This window comes from Chenopodium quinoa, unplaced genomic scaffold (assembly GCF_001683475.1).
Source record: "Chenopodium quinoa cultivar QQ74 unplaced genomic scaffold, ASM168347v1, whole genome shotgun sequence".
Taxonomy (NCBI): Eukaryota; Viridiplantae; Streptophyta; class Magnoliopsida; order Caryophyllales; family Amaranthaceae; genus Chenopodium; species Chenopodium quinoa.
In genome coordinates, this window is record NW_018742616.1 from 3803208 (window position 1) to 3819464 (window position 16257).

Genomic DNA, 16257 nt, shown 5'->3' on the forward strand with positions numbered 1-16257 from the left:
TCCTTGGATTCCAAGGACACTGCTACTTAGGAAAGTATTGCACATACTTTCATCAAGAGATACCAGTGCAACGTACAAATAGAGACTGATTATAGAGAGCCTTAAATCTTGAAAGAAAAACATAATGAAGGCTTCACTGAATTCTATAATAGGTGGAAGGAAGTTTATGCTAGACAGTGCAACGTACAAATAGAGACTGATTATAGAGAGCCTTAAATCTTGAAAGAAAAACATAATGAAGGCTTCACTGAATTCTATAATAGGTGGAAGGAAGTTTCTGCTAGGATGATCAAAGCCCTAGACGAAAAAAACTCTGTGAGAATGTTCATCAGAAATCTTCCAGACAAGTACCAAAAGCACCTGAAATATCAACTCTTAAACACTTTCAAAGCTGTCTACAATATAGGCATCAAAATTGAAGACGACCTTATGAAATAGGCAGTTGCTAGTAACAATAATCATGCAAAAGGAAAAAGAACGATCATCCTTCTTCTTCCTCTCCCATTAATGAAGTATATGCTTTAGACACTCATAAGAAACAAATTCAAAGTTAGAAAAGAGTATTTACTCCACTTGGTATGAGCTACAAGACCGCTTTCGATAAACTACACCACAAAGGACTGATTATGCCCATAAGACCCATCAAAGATCCAGTCCCGGAGGCAAGACCACCTACGTGGGATCCTAATAAGCACTGCAAGTAACACCAAGGAAAAGGTCATGGTACTGAGGAATGTTGGAAACTCAAAGAAGCTATCTAAGATTTAATCGATGATAACAAAACTTTCGAGGTTCTACCTGTCGCAGAAGATCAAATGTTCTTTGATCCTTCTCTCCTCATTACACCTTTTGATGAGCCCATGATTGAAGTAGTCAATATAAATTCCATTAACGAAGCGACCATGATTGAGGAGGATGAAGAAGTTTTCTTAGATACCACTGAGGAAAACTCAGCAAGTCTAAACAAAAAAAGTTCATAAACTTTGAGATGTCGTCGCCATGCTTATGAGTATGGTGGAAGACCTAGCGAATCAGATATTTTTCATTAAGCAAAATCCTCATCGCCAGGATCGGGAGAATGAAAAGAACGACCACCCTCCTTCTTCTTCTTCCCTTAAAAGACTAAAGGAAAAACTCAATGCTTATAAGCCATGGGTAAAACGGACCATTGATGAATACACACCAATAGGAATGACTTATAATGAAGCATTCGACTATCTCATGGCCAAGATTCCATTCATCCCATTGGTCCAATCCAAGATCCAGTACCTGAGAGACGGTCTCCCAATTGGGATCTCCTATTGCAAATATCATAGAGGTAATGGTCACACTACCGAAAAGTGCTTCACCCTTAAAGATCGCATTTAAGACCTCATCGATTCGAATTGGCTTCATGTTCCTCCAAGCAACAAGAAGGCCATGGCTAATAACAATGGCAAGAGCAGGAAGAACGACAATCCTTCTTCCGCTTCTTCCCATCAAAATAACAACTACATCGACGACGATGAAATCTGGGCCCTTGATAAAGATACTTTAAAAGACAAGAAACTCAATAGAGAGTTCACATCTATTGGAATATCCTATGATATCACTTTCAATCATATCTATAATAGAGGTTTAATCAAGCCTATTGGTCCCCCTGAAGATCCAACACCAGAAAAACGATCTTTAAGATGGAATCCCAACTCTTATTGCAAGTACCATCGAGGCAAAGGTCATGCCACAGATGAATGTTACAAGTTTCAAAACCACAATCAAGATTTCATCTATGCAAACAAGCTTCCATTCCCTCCAGCGGGCAAGAAGACTGAGAGATGATAAGCACAAAGCGCGAGGCAAGCTTCGACGACAAGATTTCATAACTCTTTTCTTATTTTTGATTACCCTTTCCCTTAATAAGTCTAGCATAGGAACCCTCTATTATTTTCCTTAGATTTACTTCATGAGTTTGTTTTTTTTTTTTTACCCTTTTCCATTTTCAATAACATGATCATTTATTTCCTTGCATATGATCATTGCATTGCCTTTAAAAATAAATAAATAAATAAATCACGCAGAACTAAGAATAAGGTATATCAATGATTTGAGGCACCCCTTGTAGCCACATCATATCACCTTTACCCCTTTCAAATATACAATCCTTTCTTGATAAACCATTTTTAGCCTCGTCTAACGATTAACCTTTCTTTTTTCAACCCACATCTACCTAAATTTGGGATGCGATAGTGTGCAACTTATGCAATTTTCAAAGCCAAGTACAAAAGCTTGAGTGATAGTCCCAAAATACAAAAAGTTCAAAAGCAATAAAATTGTGCAAAAGGGCAAGTGTCCCTATTTATTTGATATGAACATATCTCGGATTGCATCTCTTATTGAGTGCTCAGTACCGTGCCTGAGAAACATGAATGCCAAGTGAGTGATAGACCGTATGATTGGGATTTCCCACACTTATCCAAAGAAGATTCAAAAATAAACTTCAAATGCAAAAAACAAAAAAACAAATTCAAAAGTGAGAAAATCTCAAGCATACAAATACCAAGATTCAAATGCAAGGTTGCACACCTTGGGGGCTTATTTTGGGTCTAGAGCCTTTATCCTTTCTTCTTCAACCTTTAGCCTAACCTCGTTACAACTCTTGAAAGACCTCCTTGAGGTGTACACACACTTGTGCAATGGTCGGCTAGAGCTACGTTCGGCTTGATTCCTAACGGATACGTAGGCAACCTCACATTAGGGTGCGGCCGTAATAAAAATGCATTCACATTCATCCATATTCACACCATGATCATATCAAGGGATCTCCAATGCTCATCCTTATCCATTTAGAGCTAGACTTGGGGGCTTGATCCCTACTTCATTAGCCTACCCAGCCTAAGAGTCACCATCATTTGGCTCTTCTCAAAATATTTTTTCCACACCCTTTAGCCTTTGCAGCCTAACCTTAGTGTCACTCTCACAAACATCACAAATACGTAGCCAAATAATTCTTCCCTTAGGAACCCTTTCTCATGAAATCTGGATAAACATGCCTTATCACCTTTGAATCACTCATTATCATGATCATCATCGCATCACGAAGTGTACGGTACTTAGCCTCCATGCCTAAGTTACCCAAGTACTTTCATTATCAGATCATCAATTGAGATAGTCTAGATGCTACAATCCTTGCACCATGAAAATACAGCGATTAATGCTTACACTTGATTAAGCTCACTCAACATGCATCATCACTTGATTCATTCTTTTCATCTTGAGGAAGTTCAAAAACTTTATTTTTCACCAACACCCAACACTTCATCCTTTTTTCACGTCTTTTTTTTTTCGGGAGAAAGTCGGTACCCTTCATAAAAATGACGGAAATTTTTTGCTTTTTCTGTATTTTTGAGACACATTGAGTCACACAATGAGTAAAGTACACCAAGCTTTGAGTCAACAACCTCAAGCCAACTAACCACAATGAGTCAAGTATGTACACCAAGTCTTGGGTCAACCCCAATAAAAACCCCAACAAAGTCCTTTTGCAAAATTTGATTTTACAAGATATAACAATATATCGAAGCTTCTATTCAGAGTCAATCGAGCAATCTCACCAAATCATCGAAGCTCTTGTTCGCAGCCAATCGAACAGTTTCATCATCCGTCACCAATTCTTTGAAGCTCTTATTCGCAGCCAATCGAACATTCTCACCATTTATTTTTTCAAAGTTCTTTTGCTTAGAGACGCGTGAGCACCTTTTCAAAGCTCTTTTGTTCAGAGATCGTGGACAATCTCTTTCAAAGCTCTTTTTTCAGAGATGCATGGACATTCCTTTTCAAGCTCTTTTGTTCAGAGACGCGTGGACATTCTTTTTCACACTAGTAGAAAAAACGTCATTTGTAACCCCTTATTTGTAACTAACAAGACTTTTTAGTTACAATTAGTATATTTGTAACTAACAATTAAAAAATATGTTACAAATAATTAGTAATAAGTTGTATGACTCATGTAATCGTAACTGACTAAGATTTGTTGGTTACAAATAATTGTTATTGTGTCTAACAATTTAATTGACTGTTACGACTACTATACTTATATTTTCTGTAAATATATATTTGTAACTATCAATACATAGTCCGTTACAAATAGTAATTTCATTTTATTTAGGAAAAATTGCTTTAAATAATACGAACTTTACCCCGTCCGCTAAAAACAAGTTGAACTTTTGTTTATTTTAGAATAATACGAACTTTGGGGGGTGTCCGCTTTAAACAGATTATTTTACCTACAACCTGAGTAACTAGTTAATTTTTTTTAATAAATTAATTTAACAATGTAATTAATCTTATTAACAACTTTAATTAAGATTTTATTAATAATTAAATAAAAAAACAAAAAAAAAATCAGGCCCTCTTCCTTCCCCCTGACCTCCTCCTGCCCTGCCACCCATCACCCTCCTCCCTTACCACCGCTCCCCACCACTCAACACACCACGCAACGCAGCAACAAGCTCCGGCCAGCAGAGCCTAATTAACCGCAACCACCAACGGCCGTCGCAGAACCACCATTTAGCAACAAGTTCTTCGGAGCCTCGCAATTCACCCACAAAACCCCCAAATTGATTTGAAAACCCCCCTTTCCAAAACCCAGCCCCGAAACCGCCCTAACCGAAACTAGGGGATGGTGATTTCGGTGGTGAAGGTGGAGGGGATGCGGCGCTGCTGGTTGCGAGGGAGAGTCGGGGTTTGTGAGTGTTGTTGCTGTTGTGGTTAGTGGGTCTGGTGTTGAGGGTTTGTGGTGGTTGGTGTTTTGGGTGGTGGCGAGGGTTTCGCGATGTTCAGGGAGTTTAAGGGTGGCACTGCGGTGCGAATTGCTGCGATTTGTAGGGCTGTGTGGGTGGTGACTTGTTGGTGGTGGAGAGTTGCGATGTTTGGTGATTTCGGAGGTGTGACTGGTTAGTTGTGGAGAGTTGCGTGGTAGTTTTGGTGTTGTTGATGCCGCTGTTGTTATTGTTGTTGTTGTGGAAATAGTGGTGGTGGGTTTTCGGCCTGGCTGCGACCACCACCTTCTGGCTGGCGGCGTCGTGGACTCGTGCGTCGGCCGGAAAAATGTTCTGGCTGGCGTTGTGGGCTGCTGCTCCGGTGGCTGACCACCGAACTCCCTTCCCCCTTCCCACAAAATAATAATAATAATAATAATAATAATAATAATAATAATAATAATAATAATAATAATAATAATCAATATTATTACCTATTAAAAAATAAAGTATTAAATAAAAAAAACAAATTAAATTTTTTTAATCCAATTAAACATTGACACGTGTCCCATATACCTATTAATTAAGTCAACAACAGGTCATGACTTGTTTAAAGCAGACACCCCCCAAAGGTGGTATTATTCTGGAATAATCAAAAGGTGGACTTATTTTTAGTAGACGGGCTAAAGGTCGTATTATTTTAAGAAATTTTTCCTTTTATTTATTGATTTTTTTTCGAACAAGGGAAAAGAAAAAACTTAGCTAGTAAAACCCTCAGATCTCCCATTACCCCCAAACTTAGTCTAAAATTTCCCCTAAAATAAAAAACTCCCGACCCAGAAAAATTGCCCGCCACTTGCAACTTGAGGACCGTCGGAGTTCCACCATCTACAACGCCATCCACCAGCAACGTCCCACTGGAGTTCTTCCGTCCACAATTGCCCTCTACGCCTTCCACAATCGCCCACTACCGACCTTCTTTTAACCTAATTTTTGGATAGAATTTCTTTCTCACCGTCGTTTCGCCGTCAGCCACTTCATCCTCCACCTATCATCAGCGGTTCGACCACCTCACTGTCGCTGTCTAAGGTATGTTTAATTTTCCCCTTTTAATTACGGGTTTAGAGTTCTTTTGGGGCTCTTTCACTACTTTGGCTGTTGTAGTCTTTGATTGGTAGGCTAGAAATGCGAGGGCTATGCTTAAAATTCAAGAATCTTGCTTATTTGTTTCTGAATTTCTGATTGCTATGTTTCTATGAGAACATTGTTATTTGTTTCTTAATTTATGATTGTTATGCTTGCTTATTTGTTTCTGAATTCTGACATTTGAGGGCTATGCTTGAAATTCGATAGTCTTGCTATGCTTGTATGATTTTGTGATGCTGAGAGCTTGGGGGTAAATGCTATTGAATTCTGATTTCAATTTTCTGTCTCGATATTATTTAATAAGAGAGTTGGGCTTAATTATATTGAATTTAATTTTATATTGAATTATATTGAATTCAAATTTCTGTTTCAAGTTTTTGTCTAAATTTTCTGTCTATATTGTATTTAAATACTGATTTCAATTTTGTGTCTCAATATTCTGTCGATAGTTTTTGTTTATATTGTATTTGAATTATATTTGGGAGTCTCAATTATTTTGAATTTAATTTTATGTCTATATTGTATTTATATATTGAATTTTTGGGAACTATGTTTAATAAATTGGTATGCAAATGTAGACGTTGTGGAAGAAAATGGAAGTGTTGATAAATGCATATTGCTGGTTTGCTGATCATGGATTAGTTTGTTTTGTTGATTTTTTGGGTTATGATGTTTGAGCTTTAGTTGTGAAATTTAATTTTATTGGGTTAATTTCTTGATTTTTGGGTGGTGAATGTTTTTAAATGCTTTGATTAGCTTGGTTTTAAGTGTTATATGTGTTATCTCATAGTGGGTTGAGGTGGATTTTGTCGAAGTTGTGTTTATGAAATTTCAGATATAAAGTCCATCTGCCTTAATTAGTGTGCGTTATATCATGGATATACTTTGTCGTTCAAATTCTAGTAATGAATCATGTCATAAGTGGCTAGATATTTTTCGTTTTTTTGGTGTTGAATATAACATGTTATTACGTTTTAGGAATGAATCGTGAATGGATGTATGATGCACTCCGAACTTCACCTACATACTTGGAAGAAGTTAAGGAGTTTTGTAAAATTGTTGCACAACATTAGTGGAGTGTTGTTTTTTAACAAAGACTTACTAGGGAAAGACCTATCTTCTGCCATTGTTGTCATTGCAAGAACGTGAAGAGGTGGGATGACATTAAGAAAATGGAGGAATATTTGATTATTCATGGGTTCATGTCATACTACACCGTTTGGCACTGGCATGGTGAAAAACTTATTCCTATGGGTAGTACATCTTCTGTTAATAATGATACTGAACTTAAGAGGGAGTCGGGTGGTTGTGATAATAATGATGGGTTTGATCATGAAAACAGTGTTGATGAAGATAACATCAATGATATGATGGAAAGGTTAGAGGATCGTGTGAATGAAAATTCTCGTATAATTAAGGAGGTGTCGAAGGCTGGAAAGACACCACTGTATCTAATTGTACAAAGTATTCCAAGCTTTTGGGGGTGTCAACATTATTCAACTTGAAAGCAAAGAGTGTTTGGACCGTCACAAGTTTCACTTTGTAGTTAGAAACTCTGATCTTTCGGATATGTTTCCCGAGTGGAATGACATTCCTAAGTCCACCTATTATGCGAAGAAATTGATGTATCCCATGGGTTTGGAGTACACCAAGATCCACGCATGTCCTAATGATTGTGTGCTTTTTTGAAAGGAGAATGAAAACTTAGATGCTTGCCCAAAGTGCGGTGAGTCTTGATACAAGCGTGAGGGTTTGAACTTGAACTGTAAGAAGTGGCCGCCAGCTAAGGTTGTATGGTATCTTCCAACAATTCCAAGGTTTTAAACATCTTCTTTCAATTAAGCAAGATGCTAAAAACTTGGTGTGGCATGACAATGAGAGGAAGAAAGATAGGTTAATTAGACACCCGTCTGATTCGTTGTAATGGAAACACATTGATGAGACATTTCCAGAACCCGGCAATGAGCCTAGGAACTTGAGGCTTGCGCTCAGTACACACGGGATGAACCCTTATGGCACTTTAAGTAGACAACGTAGCACACGGTCGGTTCTTTTGTCGATATACATCTTACCTCCTTGGTTGTGCAAGAAGCGAAAGTATATCATGTTGTCACTTTTAATATCAGGTCCTAAACAACCTGGTCATGACATAGATGTGTACTTGAGCCGCTCATAGATGATTTAAAGCTGTTGTGGGATGAAGGTGTTATGACATTCGATGCTCATACCGATACAAGTTTCAGACTAAGAGCCATGATTTTCTGTACCATTAATGATTTTTCGGCGTACAAAAATTTGTCGGGGTAAAAAAACAAGGGAGAGAAAGCATGCCTAATATGTGAAGATGATGTGCAAGTTACATGGCTGAAACATTGGGGTAAAGAATATGTATATGCATACTAGAAGGCCACTTCGTCGAGACCATCCATATCGAAAGATGATGAAACAATTCAACGAGTTTACTGAGAAAGGAGTGAGTCGTAAGCCATTGACAGGGACCCAGATTTATGAAAGAATTAAACATGTCAAGACAGTCTATGGAAAGCTTCAAACACCAAAACCAAAGAAAGGTGTTCTATGGAAAAAAGTGTCTAAGTTTTGGGAACTTCCTTATTAGAAGCACTTAAGAGTGACATTGTCTGGATGTCATGCATATTGAAAAAAATGTTTGTGATTCATTGATTGGGACATTGTTGAATATTAAGGGGAAGACCAAGGATGGTGCTACTATTCGTAGAGACATGAAGGAAGCCAATATTCGACCAAAGTTATGGCCCGAGGATAACGATATCAGGAAGAAATTATTCTTGCCTTATGCGTACTACACATTGTCTATGGAAGAGAAAAGGATTTTCAGTGAATGTTTGAAAGGAATCAAGGTGCCTATGGGGTATTCGTCCAATATAAGCCGTTTAGTTTCGGTGACCGATAGGAAAGTATTTGGTATGAAATCCCATGATAGTCATGTCATGATGCAAGTATTCTTACTGATGGCTATTCGAGGCCTATTGCCGAAACATGTTAGGTATGCCTTTGTGAAGCTTTGTAACTTTTTCAGTGACATATGTAGTAAGGCAATCGATCCCAAAAGGCTTGATGAAATGGAAGCTGATGTTATTGAAACATTATGCAAGTTCGAGATGTATTTTCCACCCTCATTCTTTGATATAATGGTACACGTAGTTACCCACTTACCTCGAGAGATTAAAGAATGTGGTCCTGTGTTCATGCGTTATATGAACCCTTATGAAAGGAAAATGGGGACTTTGCAAGATAAAGTTTAAAATAGAGCAAATCCTGAGGGTAGTATCATTCAAGGTACCTTGGCAGAGGAAGCTGGGAACTATTGTGTTGTGTTCTTGGCTAGGGCTAAAGAAATTGGTGTTCCCATATCTCGTCATGAGGGAAGGCTGGAATGGAAGGGGTACACTTGGTCGAAAATTGGTCACGCCTTTAATTGATAGATTTCAGAAGGCCCATCGATATATTTTGCAACAGCTCTCTAAAGTTCATCCATACATAGAAAGGCATCTCCATGAATTGCAATGTCGAAATCCAAGAATAACTACTTTTTCATTGATGCAAGAGCATAATCGTCAATTTGTTGAATGGTTTCAAGTCCAAGTAAAGCTTCAATTGAGTCAAAATAAAAATGTTCCAAAAATGATTAAGTGGCTAGCACGAGGTCCCCAACCACTTGTTTATACTTATGAGGGCTACGACATCAACGAATATTCTTTCTCTACTTATCGTAAGGATGAAAAGAGTGTGCAGCAGAATAGTGGCGTTGTTGTAGTTGCATCTTCAACAGAATACTCAAGTGCCAAAGATACAAGGCCAATCGATGCGACACATCATATTATGGGGTCATTTAAGAGATTTGGGAGCTAGACTATGTTGATTTCACAATTCCTCTTTTTCGATGCAAGTGGCTGACAATCGTTGTGGACAAAAAAGGGATAATCTATTTGGTTATACTTTGGTAGATTCAAGTCGTTATACAGACGGTGAGGAGCCTTTTATCCTAGCAAAATAAGCTAAACATATTTTTTACATCAAAGACAATTTAGATCCATTGTGGCGTGTTGTGGTTCAAGGAAAAAGAAGAATTGTTGGTGTTGAAGATGTCATAGATGAAGAAGAGTATGATAGGTTGGATGACACCCCACCTTTATCCATGGGTGTCCAACCTCTTCAAGATGGAGAAGATATAGTTGATGATGAGGACTATAATCATGATGAAGGGGTGGTGGTTGATTTATGACACCACTATAAGGTTTATGTTAGTATTCATTTGCTATGTTAACAATTTTGTAATGTTAACAATGAACTTGGTTTCTCTTTTTTTTTCCAAAGTTTAAAAAGTTGCTTAGTAATTTGTGATCAATGTATTGCATTTAGTTTCTTTTCTAATTTTTATAACTTGTCTATTTTTTAAACTTGCTTGGTTCACTTGCCTATCATCTTGGTTTGCTTGTATGTAGTCTATTAAATGATTCATGAAAATTTAATTGTGGCCAAAAGTGGTGGTGTAGTCAGATTCACTTATATGTTCAAGAAATAATTTTTTTTTTAATTACAAACAATGCTCATGCACACATCAAAACTGATGTGAGATGCATATAGCTTGGGGTGGTCACATCTCAGGTTGGAGTTCACTCAAGCAAAGTTCAACCGAGTTTTGAGCTTGTATAGGAACTTGGCTTCAATATGGTACCAATTTATGAGCTACTTTGAATTCTGTTGTTTTTTTTCTTCTGTGAATTAGCCTTTTTGTTGTTGTTGTTGTCGTTTTTGTTGCTGTTGTGGTGGTGGTGTTGTCGTTGTTGTGGGAAACCTGCTGCAAGATGTGGTGGGATAATATTAGTTAGTTTGTTGCAGGATGTGTGAATGTGTGAGCCTGTGACTCATCAGACTGTAGTGTCTAAATTTTCTCATTCTGTTATTGGTTTTAGTTTATATACTTACAAAGTCATTGACTTCTTGTTAGGCCATGAATAGATTTGTTTGAAAATTTATTAAGCCTGGCTATCTTGTTAACCTTAAAAAAGCTACAGATTGCACATGAACATCATGTCTTGCCCTTGTCACAACCTAGTTATCTGAGCAGATGTAAGTGTTTCGGCCTAGTGTTTAATTACCTCGCCTAAGCTTCATTTCTCAGGTTTAAAGCTATCTGAATAAATGTATGTGTTACAGTGTCACTATAATAGCTGCTCAAAATCTCTAAAACCATCAGTATAGTTTAATATAGTTTAATATAAAGTATGTTTGTGTCATGCTAATAACCCCATTAGCTTCTTACACCCATCTGAACTCTGACCAAATAATTTTTGACATGGAGATGATTATGACCATAATATTATAAAAATTTCTAAGAAAGTCCTAGTGCCTGACGTCCTGTTACCTAGGCCACAATTGAAACGCTCTGAACTGTTATTTTCCTTTTGGTGCTTGCATACTTGGTAATCATTGTTGTCACCTAGTAGGATCAGGGTTGAACATGGATTGATCACATTTGGAATGCAGACTGTAATCTGCTGTAAAAAAAACTCGTACAAAATCCTACAGCCTAGAGAAGCCCGGGGGTAGATTATGTTCATGTCTGTCCCTGACTACAAATACACACCATGACTTGACTATCTGATATTACAGGCAGGTTGTATTGGCCAACACCCTGCAGTCCTCTGCAAAGCTGCTTCAGTGCTGTGATATGTCTTCAGTTCAATGTTTATTTATTGTTTCACAATCAAGGATGCAACATTAAACAAAAAGGGTAATAAAGTTTGTAATCTTTATGTAGGGTTTGCCATGGAAGAAAGTGGCGATGACTACAGCCAGGAGCGTCAAGATATGGAAGAACTTCAACAGGATGGTGCTACATCACAACCTAAGCCTAAGAAAAAAGGAAGAGGTCTGTCAAAAGGGGTCCAAACAACAACTCCTACCTTCCTTGAATTTGATGAATTTGGTTTACCTACGGGGCAATGGGAATCTGAATATGGAAAACAAATTGGGACTTGTTCCAAAAAAGTTGACATCAACGTAAGGAATATTCAAATATGGATAAGGTGGAGAAGATAAACCTATGGGAGGAAACAAAGGTATAAATGATTTAAATATGCTTAATTTGTTGAATCTATGTTACCCTTACCTTGCCAAATACTTTTTTTTTTATTTTTTTATTTTTATGGAGCAGCGAAAGTTCCACATTGATGATCCCGATGAAGTTAAGGAAAAGTACTTTCATGTAGTTGTTGGAAACAGATTTAGGTGACACAAGTCATGGTTAAATGCTCGTGACCGAAGCTCCTGCCGAAGATTCAATTAATGCAAAAATGAAGCCATGGGAACTTTATGAGGGTTTCATCACAGAGGAGTAGTGGAAAGATTTTAAGGCATATTACACATCAGAAGAATTCATGATATGTAAATATTAGTGTCAAAATTTTATAAGAATGGGATGACTATGAATATATTACTAATATGGTAATTACTTAACAGCTTAAAAGTGAAAGGGGGAACGAAAATGCAAAAAAGAAAAAAAACAAAAATCGACATCACTTAGGGCTAAGAAGCTATGGGAGGGCTCGAGTACACTAGAAAAAGTCAAATAGACTTCCCCTGGTCTCTGAATCATCAACCACGAGCAACACCACTGAATTAAGTACTATGACAATAAGTGAAAGGCTTACGTATCGTTCTCTTGAATGGGTCTTAGCACGTCAAATTGTGTTACCCGATGGATCTTAGGGTATAGTCCTTCAAGATGTAGAAACTGTTGCAATTGCAAAATCAGTAGTAAGTTCTATTTTGAAATAGTGTATTTATATTATGCAACCTCTTCGTTCACATGTTTATAATAGTTAACTTTGCATTGACCTTACGATACCTAATCATCATTTTTATCATGTAGTTAGAGAACATGAAAAAGAAGGCCTTAGAGGGACAAGAAGGAACAAGTTCATGTGAAGAGCGAGGCATTGATGCCCTAACCTTAGCATTAGGGAAAAAGGATAATCGGGACCATGCCAAAGGACTTGGAAGGTGTGGGGTTGGTGTTGGCCTTACTAAAGCATTTGAGAAGCAAGATCGAAAGGGGAAAAGATCAAGCCAGAGTAGTTGTTATGTTAATGAATTGGAAGCAATGAAAGATTCATTAACTTAGGAATTTGAAGCAACACTTGAAGAGAAGGTTGAAGAGAAGTTGCAAAAAAAGGTTGAGTCAACAGGTAGCTGAGGAGATTTAGACTTATCTAGCTAATTTGATTCCTCGCTTAAACTCAACATTGCCAATAATGCAATCAATTAATGAACATCAAATGCCCCTTACAAACGATCTTAATCAAATTAAAGCATCACGTATGATACAGGTATATGTGAAAATATTGTTAACAATATATCAAGTACACACTTTGTTAGTTTTTACGATACAAGTTTTGCAAGAAGTAATTTGCATCCCATAATTTAAATTTCAAATATTCAGTTAATATGTCTTCAATTTCACCAATGTAGGTCCCGACTCCATGCTTTCTTGCCTTGAAGGATGAGTACAATGAGAACAAAGTGGTCGTGGCAGATGGAACAACACGACCATGTTTAAACGGGGTTACTCATAACCTTACCATGAAGCCCGAGCAGTGTAGAGTTAGTGTGGACTATCCTTACCCCAAATATGCCCATCTTGATCTACCGGTGAAGTCTCCAGATGGTGAAACTAAGTTGGGTAAAACGAAGGGCTACTTTGTTGAATGGCCCATCCATTTAGTTATTTTAAAAGATGAGGTATAATGTTTTACTTTCTACATTCAAAAGTTCAACTATGAGTATGTTAAATGTTTTTTGTTTTACATAATAAGGATTTAACAAATATTAACTTTAAAAAGACATAGGACCGCCAATAAAGAAGGCTAAATTAGTAGAAGCCAATGAGAAAGTTGGTAGTTGTGGCGTTAAATCAGGGCAGTCAACTACCAAAGGCTTTCACCTACTTGACGATAGCATTGTTGACAGTTTGAGTGAGTGTTGTGAAATGTTGTATTGGTGCATGAGCTCTGATATTGATAAGTATGATACTACAATGGTATCATTGAAGGCTCCCTATTTCTATCAAGATAAGGGCAAAGAAATATATGTTATAGCTACGACGTATCAGAACTTCTTAGAGGAGCGTGGGTTAATGTTTCATTGTTCCATGTCTACATTTTGTAAGCTTTTTACACTCTAATCTTTATGTTTAATTGAAAGGTATTTACATATCCCATCCTATATGTAAGTAAGCTAATTTTCTTTTGTAGGTACCTAATTCATATGCACATTTCCATTCTAAATATAACTGAGATCACATTCCTTTGTCCTCAAAGGATTTCCTTAGCTGAAATCGAGCATGATTATCTCCAAGTTCATGGGTATGTTAAAAAGGCTTTTATGTCCGAACTTGAAAAGGAGGGTAAGAATAGCAAATTCTTGTTGGCACCATATCTTCAAAGGTATGTCCTACGACACATGCTTAATTATTTACTAATGTATATGTTTGTGAATAACAAGTTAATTAAACTCTTATGGAATGTAATTTTTTATAGTAATCATAGGGTGCTTTTGATAATAAACTTACAATTGGGCCTTGTGTTCGACTTTGATTTTGCCACTTGTCCTAAAAAGAATCCAAGAAAATTGAGATTGGCTGAGATACTAATGAAGTAAGTGGAGAAAGTACATCATTTTCGCATAATAAATCCAAAGGTTATGTAGTAGGTAGATTTTTATGTTTATTATTGTTATTTTTTTTACAGCGCATACAAGCTTTATCTGTGTAAATTGAAGGGTAATGTTCTGAAAAGTAGGAGGAAAAATTTTCTATTTAAGTAAATGGAGGTATATAAGTGATATCCTTTATATTACACAAGTTTATATATGCATGCATTAGTAATTTAATGGATATGTAATTCTGGGCTATGATGTTTTAATTAGTGTGCTCAACAGAAAGGAGGTACTGAGTGTGGATATTACGTCATGAGATACATGTATGAGGCTATTATTGGCCACAGTGAGTGGGAAGGTAAATCAGAGGAGGTAAGTGTTTGATTGTTTATTTGAAATAATTGACATTAACCTGTTGAATGTATTTGAAATTTTATCATTTGATTGTATTTTTCAGGTATATTCTGCAAGGAAAATGGCTTACGATGAAAAGGAATTGAATGAAATACAAGAACAATGGGCAAATTTCTTTAGAAGGAAATATTTGTTAAATGAACCTATTTAGTTATATTTTCATCTATCAAATGCATAACTAATTTGATTGCATATGTAGTTATGATGAACTGATTTGTTGATTAGTAAATGGATTTATTGTGTTTGAGATTTAAATTGTTGTGTTGATGAATTCATTTATTGGTGAATGATAAATATGTTAAGAGTATTTTGAGTAAAAGTTTATATGCATGTGGTTGTTTAATATCAACTTTAAGTTGGGATGTTCGAAAAATAGGGGAGATATTGTCCGTTTTCCTGCGGGAAAATGAGATAGAATATATGTCTATGTACTCAAACCTGCAGGAAATACGACATCTTCTCCGTATATATAATATTTGGACTACAAAAAAAGAAAAAAAAAAAGAAAAAACAATCATTGGTAACCAACATATTAATTGTCAGTTACAAATAGCCTGAATTATTATTACAAAATGAAGGTGTAATTGTAACTGACAATAAATATGTTAGTTACGAATACACATACAATGATAACAGAAAATTAAAATAATGGTTACAAATAAAAGCTTAATTGTAACTAACATTTAAAATGTTCGTTATAATGAATTGTCAAATTAGACAGTATAATGGGGTATTAGTAACTAACATTTACAAAGTCCGTTACAATTAACCCGTCTATTTGTAACTAATAGTGTTGGTTACAAAAGCCTAATAGTATTTGTAACCCCTGTATACGTAACGAACGAAGTTGGTTACAAAAAGCCAGTTCTTGTCAGTTACAAATGACGTTGTTTCCACTAGTGTCAAGCTCTTTTGTTTAGAGACGCGTGGACATTTCTTTTCAATCTCTTTTGTTCAGAGACGCGTGGACATTCCTTTTCAAGCTCTTTTCTTCAGAGACGCATGTCCATTCCTTTCAAGCTCTTTTGTTCAGAGACGAGTGGACAATCCTTTTCAAGCTCTTTTTCAGAGACGAGTGAACATTTCATCCAAAGTTCTTTTGTTCAAAGACGAGTGGACAATCCTTTTCAAGCTCTTTTTCAGAGACGAGTGAACATTTCATCCAAAGTTCTTTTGTTCAGAGATGAGTGGACATCAACAACGCTCCCTGAGAATGTGGAGGTTGTCAAACAAAACAAACTTTGATTTGATGTTACCTATA

The 16257-nt window shown here is 36.6% G+C and overlaps 2 long non-coding RNA genes across 5 annotated transcripts; both read left to right on the forward strand.

Moving 5' to 3' along the window:
• Positions 1-5374: 5374 nt before the first annotated feature.
• Positions 5375-13296, forward strand: LOC110721675. 3 transcript variants are annotated; one of them, XR_002511451.1, is made up of 4 exons: positions 5375-5825; positions 11686-11986; positions 12082-12683; positions 12799-13296. It is a non-coding gene; the product is annotated as an uncharacterized LOC110721675 (long non-coding RNA). The 3 variants fall into 3 exon arrangements; XR_002511449.1 differs by having other exon boundaries at positions 11686-12683; XR_002511450.1 differs by lacking the exon at positions 12799-13296 and having other exon boundaries at positions 11686-12763.
• Positions 13297-13401: 105 nt separating this feature from the next.
• LOC110721676 lies at positions 13402-15510 on the forward strand. Of its 2 annotated transcripts, XR_002511453.1 has the most exons (5): positions 13402-14089; positions 14180-14371; positions 14544-14756; positions 14853-14954; positions 15040-15510. It is a non-coding gene; the product is annotated as an uncharacterized LOC110721676 (long non-coding RNA). The 2 variants fall into 2 exon arrangements; XR_002511452.1 differs by having other exon boundaries at positions 14180-14756.
• The last annotated feature ends 747 nt before the right edge of the window (positions 15511-16257 follow it).